The sequence below is a fragment of the Drosophila tropicalis genome, unplaced genomic scaffold (genome assembly GCF_018151085.1).
Source record: "Drosophila tropicalis isolate 14030-0801.00 unplaced genomic scaffold, ASM1815108v1 contig_130, whole genome shotgun sequence".
NCBI classification, from domain to species: Eukaryota; Metazoa; Arthropoda; class Insecta; order Diptera; family Drosophilidae; genus Drosophila; species Drosophila tropicalis.
Window position 1 is genome coordinate 62,588 of NW_027172573.1, and position 19,605 is coordinate 82,192.

At 37.3% G+C, this 19,605-nt stretch overlaps 1 pseudogene; it reads right to left on the reverse strand.

The window, feature by feature from the left end:
- Positions 1-7,553: 7,553 nt before the first annotated feature.
- Positions 7,554-11,418, reverse strand: LOC137581061 (ubiquitin conjugation factor E4 B-like; annotated as a pseudogene).
- Between the last annotated feature and the right edge of the window lie 8,187 nt (positions 11,419-19,605).

The following is a 19,605-nucleotide window of genomic DNA, read 5'->3' on the forward strand; positions in this document are numbered from 1 at the left end:
CAGTGTGCACTCTTTGCGGGCAATATTCGCTAGGGGGCGGTTGGGGAAAAGTAGTTAAAATCATTTGCGTACATTTAGGCTGACTTTTTAATTGGTTACCAAACTATTTAAACCTATTTACTTAAGTTACTCGGGCCCAAAACGCGCTTTAACTACACTCCTCGAATACTCCTCGATTTTATAATTCAATATTTTAGGTACGGCGTCGGCCACTTGACATCCTGCCGTAGAGATCTTTTGGGTTAGTTTAAAATTACATTTTTTTTTTTTTTATAAAGTCTGTGGCTGAATGTAATTCCAGTCATATGCTAGGTAAGTTGTTTGGTGAAGCCGCTTCACTCTAGAGCCTAGACAGGCTGCGTTTCTATAGTCTGCGAAGCTTATAGAAAATTGCTTCAGCAGAACTTTTTGTTGTTACAGGCGGATATACCCTTGCAGAGGGTGTTTTGAAATTGGTCAGATGTTTGTAACGCCCAGAATGATACGTTTCCGACCTCATAAAGTGTATATACAATTGCGAACTTAAAAATAGCACCACTTGCTGAGGTCACGTGTTCAAAGGATTCCTAAGCATAGTTTAAGGTTCAAGGAACGTTTGAATACGTTTTTGAACGCTTAACATTTCCTACTGATGGAAGCAAAAAATAATTATATTATTATCCAACGTTTTGAAAGTTTTTTATAAAACTTCTTAAAAAACTCAACAAATATCCGAAACTAAAAATAGCACCACTTGCAGTATTTTGCAAAAAACCGTCATATTTAGCAGGATTGCAATATAAAATATCAAAGAAGTTAAATTCGGCTATGCCGAAGCTTATATACCCTTGCAGTCCTTGACAATAATAATTTTCAAACTACAATTTGTTCTTCTTCTTCCCTCATTCCCCAAGCAAAGCAACGCACTCATACACATACAGTTTATGTAGCGTTGCGTCTGCGTGTGTATGCATGTGCTCTGTTGATTTGATGATGACGTAGTATGCAGCAAGCAGCGCTGCCGGCAGCAATTGAACCGATTTATATTGACTGTAACTTGTGTTCTATTTATCCGATCGGATTGAAATTTGGGATGGGATCTCATGTTTTATATCCAATACTATCACATTAGCAAATTTCATGGGGAAACTACAATAGCAGTTTCTAATCTTCCTCTTGGGTAATTGACATCATTCTTGAACTTAAAGTAGACTTCAAATTCGATGATGAATCTGTACTTTCTGGAGCAGAACTATAAGCTGACGGGATGAAATTCTTAGGCTGTTCCTTTTATGCAGCACGTAAGCCTAACTCTGTTACTAACATTTGCGAATTCTCGAATTGTACAGATAGCCATAGTATGAAGCATATAAAAACAATAGACATACATTTGGTTTTCGAAATTTAAAAGAATTTGTTTCACCTGGTGTATGGTATACCCAAGTCGACTCGTCGACTTACTTCATTATAAATGATCTTCCATTGGTAGAGACACATTCTCGTGTACTTATGTACTCGGATGATGTTAAGCTTTACCTCAGTTTTAAAGACAAGTCTTTAAAGTCTTCTTGCCTGCTTCAATCCGATCTTAATGACCTTGGTGTGAAACCAATCCATTAAACCTCAACGGCTGTAAATGGAAAGTTATGTCTTTTTATAGATGCACTCCATACTTAGCAACTTATTATCTAAATGGCACTCCCTTAGAGCGGTTAGATATTATCAATGACTTGGGTGTTCTTATGGACCATAAGATAACTTTTAATCCTCATATTTCTGCTACAGTTAGTAAAGCTATGAATGTTCTTGGATTTGTGAAACGATGGTCAAAAGAGTTTGACAATCCGTACACAACCAAAATTCTGTATACTTCATTAATCCGTCCTATCTTAGGGTACGGATCCTGCATATGGTCACCTCAATATGAGACGCACCAAAGTAAAATTGAATCTGTGCAAAAGCAATTTCTGCTTTTTGCTCTTCGCGGTCTAAATTGGGATCGCAATGTCAATTTGCCATCATACTCCAGTAGGCTTCTTTTAATCATCAATCTTCCTTCTTTAATTAATCGTAGAATAATGCTTGGTACTATTTTTATTCACAAACTTTTAATTAAAGAAATAGACTCTCCTGAGCTATTGAACTAGTTAAACCTATCTGTACCTACTAGAAATTTTATTCCTCTATCCTTGAAACACTGTACTTCGCTGCGTGAACCTTTTCGAGTCCTATGTTCTGATTTCAATCTTCTGTATCCCGTAATCAGATCAGAAGCCTCTCTTCCTCTTGTAAAAACCTCAATCTTAGCACACTTAGCTCGTAATTAGCTGTAGTAAATAATATTTAATCTGTTTGTCCGTTTTATTTGTATTTGTCCACGCGATCGTGCCGTCCGATATTCGCCCCACGGTCGTAGAGTGAACTGCACCGTATATTTTGGGTTGGAGAATTTTACTGCTGATCACATCCGGAAACCTTCCATTGACGAGGATGACTACTACGTCATCGGCATGGGCGATGGTCTTCACTGGGCCCATATTTCACGTTCGTAGGGCAAGACACCTCCTTGGTTGTGTCTCTGCTTACGTTTCGAGTGAACAGCTCTTAACATTATGTGAGCCGAGTGCAGATAGAACTTTCGATGTCCAGAAAGGTCGCATTGATGTGTCCTTTATACTGCAGTGAGGATGAGTACGACATCATGCGCAAAGTAGTCTCCTCTCGAATGCTCTTTGGCAAGCACCTTCCACAATCTCGCTCTTTTACCACAATGACTTCATTTTCATCGCTGTGCAAATCTCTAATTTAAGCTTCCTCCGAGACGTTTGTATGCTTCCCGAACCTTCATCCTAAACGATTCAAGGATATAGTTGAAAATTGGTTTTGATTCCGCTCAATTCATTTCAATTTCCCCATAAGTTAGCGGGAGTAGTAGGTAGGCTTAGTTCTAAACAAAGATTAAATTATTATACATGCTATCGGTAATCAATTTTGCTAATCTGCCAGTCGGTACCAGTGACTCCGAAAATAATTCCAACATTAAGTGCTTAAATGCAATTCAATCCAAAAATAATTGAAATTAAGTTTAACAATACTTTGTTCCATTCGTGTTTTGATAGAAGTGCAATATTATCCACAATTTGGTTGAAAATCGCCTACATTGCTTTTGACATGGATTTCTATCGATTGTATATATTCAAAGGGTATTCTTTGGGGGAAAAAAAATAGATTTTCGGCTTTAGAAATACAGTAACTTTAAGGATTTATCAAATCAGTTTGCAAAGAAGGACGAAAAAGTAACAAACTACTCGAAATATAGATTTTGAGGGTGTCCAAGCATCCAAACCATATCCCCAGAACCGTCCCTGCGTTAATTAGTTTATGAAATAAGAATATGCCAGAAATAAGTCAGAATGCAAAGGATGATGATTATTTGGATCACAATGGATTTGAAAGGATTGAGGATATTATTTTAACTAGAATGACCATCCAGGCATCGAAATAAGGTAGCCAGGTACGGCCAGGGGAGGGCAGCTGCTCCCCAAAACTAGGGGGCGTTAAATTTCTTAAGAATTCAAATCAAAATGTATTAGGTACGACATTCCCATCAGGCATCTTTCTCTGTTAACATTTTCGTTTATCGTATTCATATATCGTATTTTGTAGAAAATGAATCGAAACTTGGATAGCTCCTGTTGGCGGCAGTGTGCACTCTTTGCGGGCAATATTCGCTAGGGGGCGGTTGGGGAAAAGTAGTTAAAATCATTTGCTGACTTTTTAATTGGTTACCAAACTATTTAAACCTATTTACTTAAGTTACTCGGGCCCAAAACGCGCTTTAACTACACTCCTCGAATACTCCTCGATTTTATAATTCAATATTTTAGGTACGGCGTCGGCCACTTGACATCCTGCCGTAGAGATCTTTTGGGTTAGTTTAAAATTACAATTTTTTTTTTTTTTATAAAGTCTGTGGCTGAATGTAATTCCAGTCATATGCTAGGTAAGTTGTTTGGTGAAGCCGCTTCACTCTAGAGCCTAGACAGGCTGCGTTTCTATAGTCTGCGAAGCTTATAGAAAATTGCTTCAGCAGAACTTTTTGTTGTTACAGGCGGATATACCCTTGCAGAGGGTGTTTTGAAATTGGTCAGATGTTTGTAACGCCCAGAATGATACGTTTCCGACCTCATAAAGTGTATATACAATTGCGAACTTAAAAATAGCACCACTTGCTGAGGTCACGTGTTCAAAGGATTCCTAAGCATAGTTTAAGGTTCAAGGAACGTTTGAATACGTTTTTGAACGCTTAACATTTCCTACTGATGGAAGCAAAAAATAATTATATTATTATCCAACGTTTTGAAAGTTTTTTATAAAACTTCTTAAAAAACTCAACAAATATCCGAAACTAAAAATAGCACCACTTGCAGTATTTTGCAAAAAACCGTCATATTTAGCAGGATTGCAATATAAAATATCAAAGAAGTTAAATTCGGCTATGCCGAAGCTTATATACCCTTGCAGTCCTTGACAATAATAATTTTCAAACTACAATTTGTTCTTCTTCTTCCCTCATTCCCCAAGCAAAGCAACGCACTCATACACATACAGTTTATGTAGCGTTGCGTCTGCGTGTGTATGCATGTGCTCTGTTGATTTGATGATGACGTAGTATGCAGCAAGCAGCGCTGCCGGCAGCAATTGAACCGATTTATATTGACTGTAACTTGTGTTCTATTTATCCGATCGGATTGAAATTTGGGATGGGATCTCATGTTTTATATCCAATACTATCACATTAGCAAATTTCATGGGGAAACTACAATAGCAGTTTCTAATCTTCCTCTTGGGTAATTGACATCATTCTTGAACTTAAAGTAGACTTCAAATTCGATGATGAACCTGTACTTTCTGGAGCAGAACTATAAGCTGACGGGATGAAATTCTTAGGCTGTTCCTTTTATGCAGCACGTAAGCCTAACTCTGTTACTAACATTTGCGAATTCTCGAATTGTACAGGGCCATGTTGCTGTTCAAGCCGAAAAGGTGAAGATATGAACGCGCTCGTTTTTGTGCTTTCCGCGAGGCTTCTGAAGCGGCACCCAGTAACAAGGATAAGGAAAATGATCAAAAATAGGCCACACTTTTAAGTAGCGTTAATTAAACGCTCGCTGATGTCAACAAGTCAAACCGATTTCTTGTCTATAATGTGTCCAATTGGAATCTTTTAGAATGGCATTTGTGCTTGTTTACCTCTTTCATTTTAGAAGGTTCAACTCTGATATATTTCTCGTTTGATCCAGCGTTTCAATAGTCAAGACGTTTGCAGTTGAAGCTTTTTGTTAAGTCTAAAATCCATACTAGATTCTGTTCCCTGTTCTTCGCCAGGGAAAGATGTAACCAAGCTCCTGCTCAATTTTACAGATATGTACGTAAGCAACAGAGCCACAACTAACTTGATGCTAATCACGGAATAGTGCCCAACGAAATTTAGCAAGGAATTCTTTGCGACCTTGGGATGCATGACAAAGTGTCCGTTGAAGATCCCCAAAGTAGCTGCAAACGGCTCCCAACGATCTGATTGACTATATAATACACGACGATATCCACAATAACTTGCCTACTCCAGATTACTGTTCCTATCTTCTCCACACGTAAGAGGTGCAGCGTAATGTTGCTGTCGAGAAAGTAACCAAAATGGATGTATACTAACATTTACGAATGCTCGAATTGTACAGAGCCATGTTGCTACCTGTTCAAGCCGAAAAGGTGAAGATATGTCCATTAGCTTCGATCAACTGCCATCCGTACCGGATCAACAACGAGTAGAAACAAGTGAAAATTCTGGTCTGAATTCACGGTGAGAGACTTCAGAGTAAGCGGGAACCGGATGCAATAGGATAAATACAAGTTGTGACTAAAAAAAATATAAAACTATAAATATAGTTGATTGTTGGCCATAACTGTCATCGTTTGCAACCGTAATTTAATTTAAAAGTCGAAGTTATTGTTCGCTCTTTAACCGTACCGGGTAATGCGTTTAAAAAAAGTTAAATTTAAGAAAAGTAAAGGAAGGGAAAAGTAATACCGAAAATAGTTTAAGTTGCTGTTGCTCTCATCTCGAGAGCCAAAAAGCAACTGTTTAAGCGTCACACAATTCGGCACCACGTGTACTGTTAGGTATGGGCAAAGCTTCGATTAACAATCGATAAAAAACAATCGAGGGGTTGTCGGTAAATATTGACTTACTCGAGATTTCAGTGTTGAAAAGTGGGAAAAATCGGCTAAAGCTGGATATCAGTGTTGGCAAACGCCAAATATTAGCCAAATATTTTATTCAAATTCTAAATTCGAGGAATATTCAGCTGCTCTGGCAGCCGAATTCTCAACTATATTTGTTCTATAAAATCAAGAAATATTGTAAACTCAACTATATTTTCGTTTGTTGAGAATAGTACGAGCAGCGTTTTGGACCCAAGTAGCTTAAGTAAATATTTGCCAATTTTAATTTTTTTTTTAGTTTGGTTATCTAATTTAATTATTCTTCATCCGAATGAATTAAAAGCTTGATGGCTGCAAATTATCTTTTACATCTTCTTTGTGTTTCGTGGGGTAAAAGTTTGGGAGTTAGTGGCGGATTGTCATAACTGTACATGCAAATCTTTTTATCAGTGTTTCTTATCATATGGATGTGGATTAATGGATTAAGGTGCCATATTGTAGGAGCTAAAATATTCCAATTTAATAATTGTTTTCTGAGTTTTGCGTAGATGGTCTTATGTTTGCCAATGCCAATACTCTAGCATTTTAATTACAAATAGTTGCCATTAAAAAAATGTATTGTTGCTCTTTTAAGCAAAACACCTTCCGATACAACTTTCTGCCAAAACTTTGCGCGAACTCCTAAGGCCTCAAAGGATATTCATAAGAAAGGACAAACATTCATTCGTTTCTTAGAGTCACACACATTTGAGTCAAAAAATTCAAGATCGTACCTGAATCTCAAGAACTAAAGCTGATCCAAAAAAACTGATCGCAGATTCCGGATTAGCTGGATTATAAATCAATGACAATATGCGATTTGTCCTGTGTTTTAACATGATTTTCAAAAAGTTTTATGTCTTCTCTTGTTCGTTTTTTTCTCAGAATACTTCTGGCAAACATATTATGGTGTACCACATAAAATTGACCAGTTTTGCCGAAGAATCAGAAGACCATTTGTCCTCGAACACCCACACGGTCGATTGTTGCTTTGTTTATACCTATAAAGATGCATTGAAAAATTTGACCTTTTTCTTTTGCCAAGTTTCCATTTGCCAAAAACATAACCTCATCTGGACCACAGTGCAATGTAAAATTCAGATTGCACCTTGCAACACTTTCAATTAGTGTTGCCTAGGCCAGATATATACACATTTAGCAGCTTTCGTAACGATTGAACATTTTCAAAACAAAGCAAACACTATGAATATGAAACTTTATAAGTTTTAAGAAACAATTCTCAAATCTTTCCATAGTTTACACATTTATACAGAAATTCAAATAAATATTTATCCATAAAATTATACACAATTTCACAAGTACAAAAAAGTATGGGTAGACACTTTTATTCCGCCGCGCCTTTCTACACGCCATGCATCGATGCACTGCTTAGCTCAATATTTGGTATCAACATCTCTTCGGTGAGGGCCTGACGATTAAAAGGATCTGTGCAGCTTTTAAGCTAAGGTCATGTGATAATAGCACGATCCATAACAGTGCCGGAGGGTAAGACCGAGAATTTAATCGGACAGCAAAGTATCCATCAAGGGATCCTTAAACTCATCAGGTGCGTCGGTACACTCATCTTTAGTCTGTTGAATGGTAACATACATAGATCTCATGGGCTCGTAGCGTTAACGCCTTACAGTGCTCCAAGCCAAGGCCTGAGGAAATCTATCGCAGTCCAAGCGGAGATTTTTTTCAAAGATCTAAGTAAGTAAACTACCCGGCTCCCAACCCTATTTCGCTAAATCCCGTACTTTCAGATATTAGCGTTTGCGGCCAGCTAATTGTATTAGATTAAAATTAGGCATACAGCTAAGTTGATCGACCAACTTAGCGCGCCAAATTGTTCTTTGATGTCACTAGTTAGATAGTGTAACATATCAACGCTAATCTGCAGCCAATTGGGTGAGACGACTCTGTTGCTGATCAGCGCTCATTATACCATACAACCATAGGGTGAAATGGTATATTAAAGTCGCCAAAATGTATGTAACAGGCAGAAGGAAGCTTCTCCGACCCTATAAAGTATATATATTCTTGATCAGGATGAACAGCCGAGTCGATCTAGCCATGTCCTTCTGTCCGTCCGTCCGTCCGTATGAACACGCAGATCTCGGAGACTATAAGAGCTAGAGCCACCAAATTTGGTACGTATACTCGTGTATTATGTACATATATAGAGTTAATTAGAATTTCGGCCACGCCCCCTTACGCCCCCAGGAATCACATAAAACTATTTTTCTTTAAAAGTATAATAGCTAGAGACATCAAATTTGGTATGCAGACTAGTTTAATAGACGCGCAGAAACTGGCTATCTAAAAATTTTGCCACGCCCAATTCCGCCCCGGCAAATTAAACAAAACTGATTTTATCAAAAACAAACAAAGCTAAAGTCACAAAATTTAGTATGTATACTGGCTTTGTATGCGCGCAGAGTATATATATTTTCATATTTTGCCACGCCCACTTCCGCCTCCATAATTTAGAAAAATCCGATTTCCTTCTGTATTTTTTTGACTATCGCATTTAAATTCGGCGGACTAATAAATCTTATCTATTTCTACAAAACCACCAAATTTGATTGAAATCGGACTAGAAACATGCAAAATATGCGTATGAACGTATTTTACTAAGCGGTCCACAAGGCCAGAATTGGCCGTTGGCTAGTAGCGGCGCTAGAGTGCTCGTGTGTTCGTAGAGTGAGCGAGATAGCACATACTATGAAACATGTAAAAATAATTTAATAGACATACATTTGGTTTTCGAAATTTGAAATAATTGTTTCACCTTGTGTATGGTATACCCAAGTCGACGAGTCGACTTACTTGCTTCATTTTACTTAAATTCTGTCTGTCCGTCAATAACTGTTGCGTCAGATGTATACGCTTCAAGTTCTCCAAGGATTCATCAGGCAAGAATTTAGTATCATTCATCAGCATATTGGCGAATTTTACAAGCTGATTGCCCACACGCGATTCACAGATGACTGCCTGACGACAAATAGGACCTTTCCACAAAGATTTCAACAAATGGCTAATATGGTATTTTATTTTAAACTTATCACAGAATTCTGAGCTTTGACTTGATGTCGTTTCTTTCTTCTAGAATCTCAGAGCTTACCAAGGGGACCGAGTTAGTTTAAATAATCAGATGCGAGGCACACTCATGAGTCAATAGCCATGTGATAGTTGAATGATCAACACCCTGGCGTAAATCCACAATGGCATTCTGCATTGTAAACAATATAAATTCAGCTATATCATCGTTATACCATTCGTGCAGTACGGAAAGCGCATCACTCGGTGTGGGTTGCTGCAGAGGCAACTGGGATATACATAAATGGCCCTTCAATGGGCCGACCGTTAAGTTGGTACAACATAAATTCGCAAACAGTGGAATAGAATTCAAGGCATCGTTGCAATAAACCAGAATCCAATAATGTATTCTAATTATGTAGTATAACGATTGGGATAACGTGAATTAGCCCAATGTACTTTGGGACGATCCAATTCATCGATGAGGTTCTGCAATTCACACTTTCTGGCGATACCGTTGAATAGATAGCCCTAGAGACGTCAAATTTGGTATGCAGACTAGCTTAATAGACGCGCAGATATTGGCTATTTAAACATTTAGCCACGCCCACTTCCGCCCCCGCAAATTAAACAAAACTGATTTTCTCGAAAACCAACAAAGCTAAAGTCACTAAATTTAGTATGTACACTGGCTAAGCATGCGCGCAGAGTATATATATATTTTGCCACGCCCACTTCCGCCTCCATAATTTAGAAAAAACCGATTTTTTGACTATCGCATTAAAATTCGGCAGACTAATTAATCTTATCTATGTATTTCTAGAAACTAGAAACATGCAAAATATGCGTATGAACGTATGTTAGTAAGCGGTCCACAAGGCCAGAATTGGCCGATGGCTAGTGGCGGCGCTAGAGTGCTCGTGTGTCTATAGAGTGACCGAGATAGCACATAGTATGAAGCATATAAAAACAATAGACATACATTTGGTTTTCGAAATTTAAAAGAATTTGTTTCACCTGGTGTATGGTATACCCAAGTCGACTCGTCGACTTACTTACTTCATTATAAATGATCTTCCATTGGTAGTGACACATTCTCGTGTACTTATGTACTCGGATGATGTTAAGCTTTACCTCAGTTTTAAAGACAAGTCTTTAAAGTCTTCTTGCCTGCTTCAATCCGATCTTAATGACCTTGGTGTGAAACCAATCCATTAAACCTCAACGGCTGTAAATGGAAAGTTATGTCTTTTTATAGATGCACTCCATACTTAGCAACTTATTATCTAAATGGCACTCCCTTAGAGCGGTTAGATATTATCAATGACTTGGGTGTTCTTATGGACCATAAGATAACTTTTAATCCTCATATTTCTGCTACAGTTAGTAAAGCTATGAATGTTCTTGGATTTGTGAAACGATGGTCAAAAGAGTTTGACAATCCGTACACAACCAAAATTCTGTATACTTCATTAATCCGTCCTATCTTAGGGTACGGATCCTGCATATGGTCACCTCAATATGAGACGCACCAAAGTAAAATTGAATCTGTGCAAAAGCAATTTCTGCTTTTTGCTCTTCGCGGTCTAAATTGGGATCGCAATGTCAATTTGCCATCATACTCCAGTAGGCTTCTTTTAATCATCAATCTTCCTTCTTTAATTAATCGTAGAATAATGCTTGGTACTATTTTTATTCACAAACTTTTTAATTAAAGAAATAGACTCTCCTGAGCTATTGAACTAGTTAAACCTATCTGTACCTACTAGAAATTTTATTCCTCTATCCTTGAAACACTGTACTTCGCTGCGTGAACCTTTTCGAGTCCTATGTTCTGATTTCAATCTTCTGTATCCCGTAATCAGATCAGAAGCCTCTCTTCCCCTTGTAAAAACCTCTATCTTAGCACACTTAGCTCGTAATTAGCTGTAGTAAATAATATTTAATCTGTTTGTCCGTTTTATTTGTATTTGTCCACGCGATCGTGCCGTCCGATATTCGCCCCACGGTCGTAGAGTGAACTGCACCGTATATTTTGGGTTGGAGAATTTTACTGCTGATCACATCCGGAAACCTTCCATTGACGAGGATGACTACTACGTCATCGGCATGGGCGATGGTCTTCACTGGGCCCATATTTCACGTTCGTAGGGCAAGACACCTCCTTGGGTTGTGTCTCTGCTTACGTTTCGAGTGAACAGCTCTTAACATTATGTGAGCCGAGTGCAGATAGAACTTTCGATGTCCAGAAAGGTCGCATTGATGTGTCCTTTATACTGCAGTGAGGATGAGTACGACATCATGCGCAAAGTAGTCTCCTCTCGAATGCTCTTTGGCAAGCACCTTCCACAATCTCGCTCTTTTACCACAATGACTTTATTTTCATCGCTGTGCAAATCTCTAATTTAAGCTTCCTCCGAGACGTTTGTATGCTTCCCGAACCTTCATCCTAAACGATTCAAGGATATAATTGAAAATTGGTTTTATTTCCTCTCAATTCATTTCAATTACCCCATAAGATAGCGGGAGTAGTAGGTAGGCTTAGTTCTAAACAAAGATTAAATTATTATACATGCTATCGGTAATCAATTTTGCTAATCTGCCAGTCGGTACCAGTGACTCCGAAAATAATTCCAACATTAAGTGCTTAAATGCAATTCAATCCAAAAATAATTGAAATTAAGTTTAACAATACTTTGTTCCATTCGTGTTTTGATAGAAGTGCAATATTATCCACAATTTGGTTGAAAATCGCCTACATTGCTTTTGACATGGATTTCTATCGATTGTATATATTCAAAGGGTATTCTTTGGGGGAAAAAAAATAGATTTTCGGCTTTAGAAATACAGTAACTTTAAGGATTTATCAAATCAGTTTGCAAAGAAGGACGAAAAAGTAACAAACTACTCGAAATATAGATTTTGAGGGTGTCCAAGCATCCAAACCATATCCCCAGAACCGTCCCTGCGTTAATTAGTTTATGAAATAAGAATATGCCAGAAATAAGTCAGAATGCAAAGGATGATGATTATTTGGATCACAATGGATTTGAAAGGATTGAGGATATTATTTTAACTAGAATGACCATCCAGGCATCGAAATAAGGTAGCCAGGTACGGCCAGGGGAGGGCAGCTGCTCCCCAAAACTAGGGGGGCGTTAAATTTCTTAAGAATTCAAATCAAAATGTATTAGGTACGACATTCCCATCAGGCATCTTTCTCTGTTAACATTTTCGTTTATCGTATTCATATATCGTATTTTGTAGAAAATGAATCGAAACTTGGATAGCTCCTGTTGGCGGCAGTGTGCACTCTTTGCGGGCAATATTCGCTAGGGGGCGGTTGGGGAAAAGTAGTTAAAATCATTTGCGTACATTTAGGCTGACTTTTTAATTGGTTACCAAACTATTTAAACCTATTTACTTAAGTTACTCGGGCCCAAAACGCGCTTTAACTACACTCCTCGAATACTCCTCGATTTTATAATTCAATATTTTAGGTACGGCGTCGGCCACTTGACATCCTGCCGTAGAGATCTTTTGGGTTAGTTTAAAATTACATTTTTTTTTTTTTTTTATAAAGTCTGTGGCTGAATGTAATTCCAGTCATATGCTAGGTAAGTTGTTTGGTGAAGCCGCTTCACTCTAGAGCCTAGACAGGCTGCGTTTCTATAGTCTGCGAAGCTTATAGAAAATTGCTTCAGCAGAACTTTTTTGTTGTTACAGGCGGATATACCCTTGCAGAGGGTGTTTTGAAATTGGTCAGATGTTTGTAACGCCCAGAATGATACGTTTCCGACCTCATAAAGTGTATATACAATTGCGAACTTAAAAATAGCACCACTTGCTGAGGTCACGTGTTCAAAGGATTCCTAAGCATAGTTTAAGGTTCAAGGAACGTTTGAATACGTTTTTGAACGCTTAACATTTCCTACTGATGGAAGCAAAAAATAATTATATTATTATCCAACGTTTTGAAAGTTTTTTATAAAACTTCTTAAAAAACTCAACAAATATCCGAAACTAAAAATAGCACCACTTGCAGTATTTTGCAAAAAACCGTCATATTTAGCAGGATTGCAATATAAAATATCAAAGAAGTTAAATTCGGCTATGCCGAAGCTTATATACCCTTGCAGTCCTTGACAATAATAATTTTACATGTTCAAAATTTGTTTTCTGCAACTCAATTCATCAATATACAAACAAAACAATTTTACTCTTCAAACTACAATTTGTTCTTCTTCTTCCCTCATTCCCCAAGCAAAGCAACGCACTCATACACATACAGTTTATGTAGCGTTGCGTCTGCGTGTGTATGCATGTTGTTTAAGAATAAACATCGCGTTCATCTGAAATGGCTTCACCAAATCAGATTGAACAACGAAATACACAAAACATACAAGAAAAATAAGTCATAAAGATTCCTATGACAATTATTGCTTAATTCCAAAAACAAAAATAGCTGATACAAATTCATATTTCAAGTATGGCTCAAAAACCAAACAAAACATGCATCCACACTCTGTGGAAAACACTTAAGATTGTAACAGCGGCGCGGTATCAAGTAACCGACGCTGAGCATGAAATATAAACATTAGAGTAAGCATTTTTAAGAACAATTGTCGCCTCTTAGAGTCTAAGAATTCTTTTATATACACATACGTTTGTTAATAAAGTCAGTTCATATTTTGAATTCAACAAGTGAAGATTGGGTTATTCTTCTCCTCCGAAATCCTCTTCATTTTGGTCCTTCGAGAAAAAAGGAACTCTGTAGTTTTCCCCCACCAGTGGTAAGAGACTCAGAGAGTGAATCAGCTCCTTAAGAGTTTGAGATCTTATGCAAGTGTAAATGCTAAGACCAGCTAAAGGTAGCAAAATAAAAAACTCTTGTTTTCCCCCACCAGTGGTAAGAGACAGAGTATAAAATAAAAGCAAAATATTATTGCTTAATAAATTAAAAGTGCGTGCGTTCGAATTTAAAGGCAGTTTGGCTAGCGGAGCAACTGTAGTAATTTCGGCGGCGGAGTGGTTTTGTGTGTGGCGTATTCGAAGCCCAATAAAAAAAAAGTGCGTGCGACCGAATATATAAAGGCAGTTTTGGCTAGTCGAGCAACTGCAATAATTTCGGCGGCGTTAAAAAAAAAAAAGAACAATATAAATCGTGTGTGGCGTATTCGAAGCCCTAATATCGAAAAAAAAAAAAACATCCTCGCCTATATATACACTATAGGCGGTTACAAGTCGACTGGCAACAAGAAGCAGATGAACAACGCATTTGCAAGGCAACAGGATAGTTGCAAAGAAGAGGCTACTGAAGAACAAGGAAATCTGGTGCACTGACCGGCACCGGTACCGCCTGAGCCCATAGGCCCTGGACATCAGCAGCTGACAACGAGCGTGAAAGGCAGGCCGTCTTTTACGCCTTCGAGGGAGCATCAGCGTGCCAAACGGCGACGACCAGCTGATGCGGGAAAAACAAAAAAAAAGCAGTTGCAGCAACCGAGATTGAAGTGAACCGATAGCGCTACAAAGAGCGCCCAACAAAAATTAATAATAAAACTCTGCGCTGCGTCGCATAATTTTTTTAATGCACTGCGATGCATATTTTTTTATATAAATTATAAAACAAACTATGTAAAATTGTGCGGCATTAAAGCTGTTCAATTAGAGTGGGGCCTGAAAACCACACGCAAAACTAGGCAGGGATATATGTAAAAAAAAAAAGTAATATACATTCATTTATCCTATAAGACAAAAATGTTCACTAATAAGGCTGCAAAAGTGTTGGAGAAGCAGGCAGAGTTACATACCAGGTTAAGGCAGTTAGAAGCACTAGATCCTAGAAGCATAACTGGCAAAGTTGTAGAGGAAGTAAAAGAGATAAGGAATCAATGGATACCTAATAACAAAAAATTGATCCAGTCTGCTCCAAATTTCGAGCATGATTATTTCAGAAATAAAATACATGAAGAAGCTTTAACGATAGTTGCCAAAATTATAGCCATAGGAGAGTCAGAAAAACCAGGCACTAGTAAGTCGGTGTGCGTTGAAGCGGAGGCAAACATGTCAGAGATAGTTGATGATAGCATAGGAGAGTCGCCCGGGAATGCGACCTCCAGTAATGAAAACTCTAAGGTTAACCAGGAGATAATTATGGATAGAGTCCGACAGCTCCAGGAATATTTGGAGGTAGTAGAGTTGAAGTCAACAGGCAATGGGACATGGACATTATATATTAATAAAATTAACTATTTGTGGGAGAAAGTACAGGCATGTCAAGTAATAACAAGTGATGCAAAATTAAAAAATATTATGGATGATTTACAATTTGATGTCCGAAATTCATTGTCAATGCTAGAAATGAAATTGAACAATAATGAAAATTGTAAGAGTGAGAATGTTACCGTGAGAGGCGAACTGCCGGTGTTGCCAAAGATTCAGGTACCCACATTTTCTGGAGAGGCTAGAGAATGGGACCTGTTTGTAGAATTGTTTACAGAATTAATTGAAAAAAGAGAAGATTTAAGTCTTGCGCTTAAGTTTAATTATTTAAAATCCGCGTTAAAAGGGGAAGCTAAGAGCATGGTAGCTCATCTATTGTCAGGTTCAGCTGACAATTATGGTGCCGCTTGGGAACTGTTAACCAAGCGGTATGAAAATAATCGCAGGGTATTTTCCGAGCAGTTAAATCGGATCGTTGATTTACCGATGATCAACAATGAATCCGCAAAAAGTGTAAAAGGAGTGATTGACATAATTAATGAGTCAATACACTTAATTAAAATTAAAGCAAATTTGTCCGATGGAGTTGACGTAATACTCGCTCAACATATACTTCGAAAATTTGACAGAGATACTCTACAATTATATGAGAGTCAAATTAGAAAATCTAGGCAGATACAATTGCTATCTGATGTCATGGAATACTTGGAGCAAAGATATTGTTCACTAAGTGCCATGAGCAAAGAAGAGAAAAAACCGTTACAGAAAACGTCGAATTCGGTGTTCGAAGATAATTGTCCGATTTGCAAAGTTGCAGGGCATAAGGCGTATAAGTGCTATAAATTTAAAGGTTTAACGCCTATGGAAAGGTATGAAATGGCCAAAAAAGTACAGATTTGCACAAGATGCTTGAACCATTCAAGCAATAAAGTATGCACAAATGAAATGGTCTGTTCATTGTGTAGTAAGGGACACCATACCTTACTCCATTTTGAAGAAAAACAGGAGAAAGTTAATACTTGTGTAACGGCACAATCAACACTGTTGGCTACAGCTCTAATACAAGTAAAAAATGTAAATGGAGGATATAAGACTCTAAGAGCCCTTATTGATAGTGGTTCACAGAGTACCATTTTGTCTGAAAAGGCGGCTCAAATACTAAATTTACATAAAATTAAACAATATACAGAAATAAGTGGCGTGTCGTCAATAAAATCCAAAAAATCAAAATATAAGGTAAAAATAGATGTGAAGACGCGAAATCCATGGAAAGAACTTCTTAGGGTTGAGGCAATTGTATTGCCAAAGTTAATGAAAGCTCTTCCATTAAAAAGGGTAAGTGTGGATATGTCAAAATGGCAATCCTACGTACTTGCTGATCCTACCTTTAATAAACCTGGTAAGGTGGATATAATAATGGGGGTAAACGTATATACCCAAATCATAAAAGAAGGAGTTACAAAGATTGATGGCCTACTAGGTCAAAATACTCAATTTGGTTGGATCGTCTCGGGATGCAACAAATCAAAAAGTAATAAATCTGTAGTGGCAACAACAATAGATGTCACAGGTTTAAAAAAGCGTTGGGAAAAGAAGAAGAATGGTAATAGTGAGGATAAATACAAGACAATTCAAAACAAACTCAACCACAAAACTCAAGAAACAAGTCCGCATTTGACTCCCCCGGCAGGACCTCACCTTAGAGGTAAGATAAAAGCTGAGGTAAAAGAAATAATTTTTGAAAGTAAAAAAGAAATAAGTTTATGTCCCCCGGCAGGACCTCACTTTGGAGGTAAAGTAAAATGTGGGGAAGAAAAAGTATATATACCAGAGCCAGTACAAAATGAAAATATTCAGATGGCAATGGTTAAATTAAATAATGATCATTTAAAAAATAGTGTCATAATAAATTCAGGTAACAAATTGTCCGAGTCTATAGTACAAAAAAGGCAGATATTGCAAAATGTTCATAAAGGGGCAACATTTGAACAGAATAAACGCTCAAAGTTCAGCTATCAGCGAAATGTCAAAACGGTGGAGCAAAAGCCGAGAGGTAGAAGTTGTTGGTCTTCAAAGTCTCCACCGTATAAAAGGGCTAGAAGTCAACACAGTAATACACATCAGGAGTGGGTAGATATTCCGAAACAAAAATTATTAAGCATCGGGCGATATTAGTAAACAAATTCGGTAAATCATACAAAATAATAGGAAGTCAGTTTATAAGAAGGATAACATTGATTTGCTAGGGTTAACTTCTCTCATGTAGCTCGTCATGCTTCTTTAACAAGAGTTATCTTACTAATGACAATATTAAAATTAATTTGTATAAGACAACTAACTATTTAAATCAAAAACCAAAACGTCACATTTGGCGGCCCTTTGGCAGAATGTTTAAGAATAAACATCGCGTTCATCTGAAATGGCTTCACCAAATCAGATTGAACAACGAAATACACAAAACATACAAGAAAAATAAGTCATAAAGATTCCTATGACAATTATTGCTTAATTCCAAAAACAAAAATAGCTGATACAAATTCATATTTCAAGTATGGCTCAAAAACCAAACAAAACATGCATCCACACTCTGTGGAAAACACTTAAGATTGTAACAGCGGCGCGGTATCAAGTAACCGACGCTGAGCATGAAATATAAACATTAGAGTAAGCATTTTTAAGAACAATTGTCGCCTCTTAGAGTCTAAGAATTCTTTTATATACACATACGTTTGTTAATAAAGTCAGTTCATATTTTGAATTCAACAAGTGAAGATTGGGTTATTCTTCTCCTCCGAAATCCTCTTCACATGTGCTCTGTTGATTTGATGATGACGTAGTATGCAGCAAGCAGCGCTGCCGGCAGCAATTGAACCGATTTATATTGACTGTAACTTGTGTTCTATTTATCCGATCGGATTGAAATTTGGGATGGGATCTCATGTTTAATATCCAATACTATCACATTAGCAAATTTCATGGAGAAACTACAATAGCAGTTTCTAATCTTCCTCTTGGGTAATTGACATCATTCTTGAACTTAAAGTAGACTTCAAATTCGATGATGAATCTGTACTTTCTGGAGCAGAACTATAAGCTGACGGGATGAAATTCTTAGGCTGTTCCTTTTATGCAGCACGTAAGCCTAACTCTGTTACTAACATTTGCGAATTCTCGAATTGTACAGGGCCATGTTGCTGTTCAAGCCGAAAAGGTGAAGATATGTCCATTAGCTTCGATCAACTGCCATCCGTACCGGATCAACAGCAAGTAGAAACAAGTGAAAATTCTGGTCTGAATTCACGGTGAGAGACTTCAGAGTAAGCGGGAACCGGATGCAATAGGATAAATACAAGTTGTGACTAAAAATAATATTTTAGAAATAAAATTTTAGAATTAATTAGACATTGTTATATAATGTAGAAATACTTGATTGTTGGCCATAACTGTCATCGTTTCCAACCGTAATTTAATTTAAAAGTCGAAGTTATTGTTCGCTCTTTAACCGTACCGGGTAATGCGTTTAAAAAAAGTTAAATTTAAGAAAAGTAAAGGAAGGGAAAAGTAATACCGAAAATAGTTTAAGTTGCTGTTGCTCTCATCTCGAGAGCCAAAAAGCAACTGTTTAAGCGTCACACAATTCGGCACCACGTGTACTGTTAGGTATGGGCAAAGCTTCGATTAACAATCGATAAAAAACAATCGAGGGGTTGTCGGTAAATATTGACTTACTCGATATTTCAGTGTTGAAAAGTGGGAAAAATCGGCTAAAGCTGGATTTCAGTGTTGGCAAACGGCAAATATTAGGCGAATATTTTATTCAAATTCTAAATTCGAGGAATATTCAGCTGCTCTGGCAGCCGAATATTGTATTCTCAACTATATTTGTTCTATAAAATCAAGAAATATTGTAAACTCAACTATATTTTCGTTTGTTGAGAATAGTACGAGCAGCGTTTTGGACCCAAGTAGCTTAAGTAAATATTTGCCAATTTTAATTTTTTTTTTAGTTTGGTTATCTAATTTAATTATTCTTCATCCGAATGAATTAAAAGCGTGATGGCTGCAAATTATCTTTTACATCTTCTTTGTGTTTCGTGG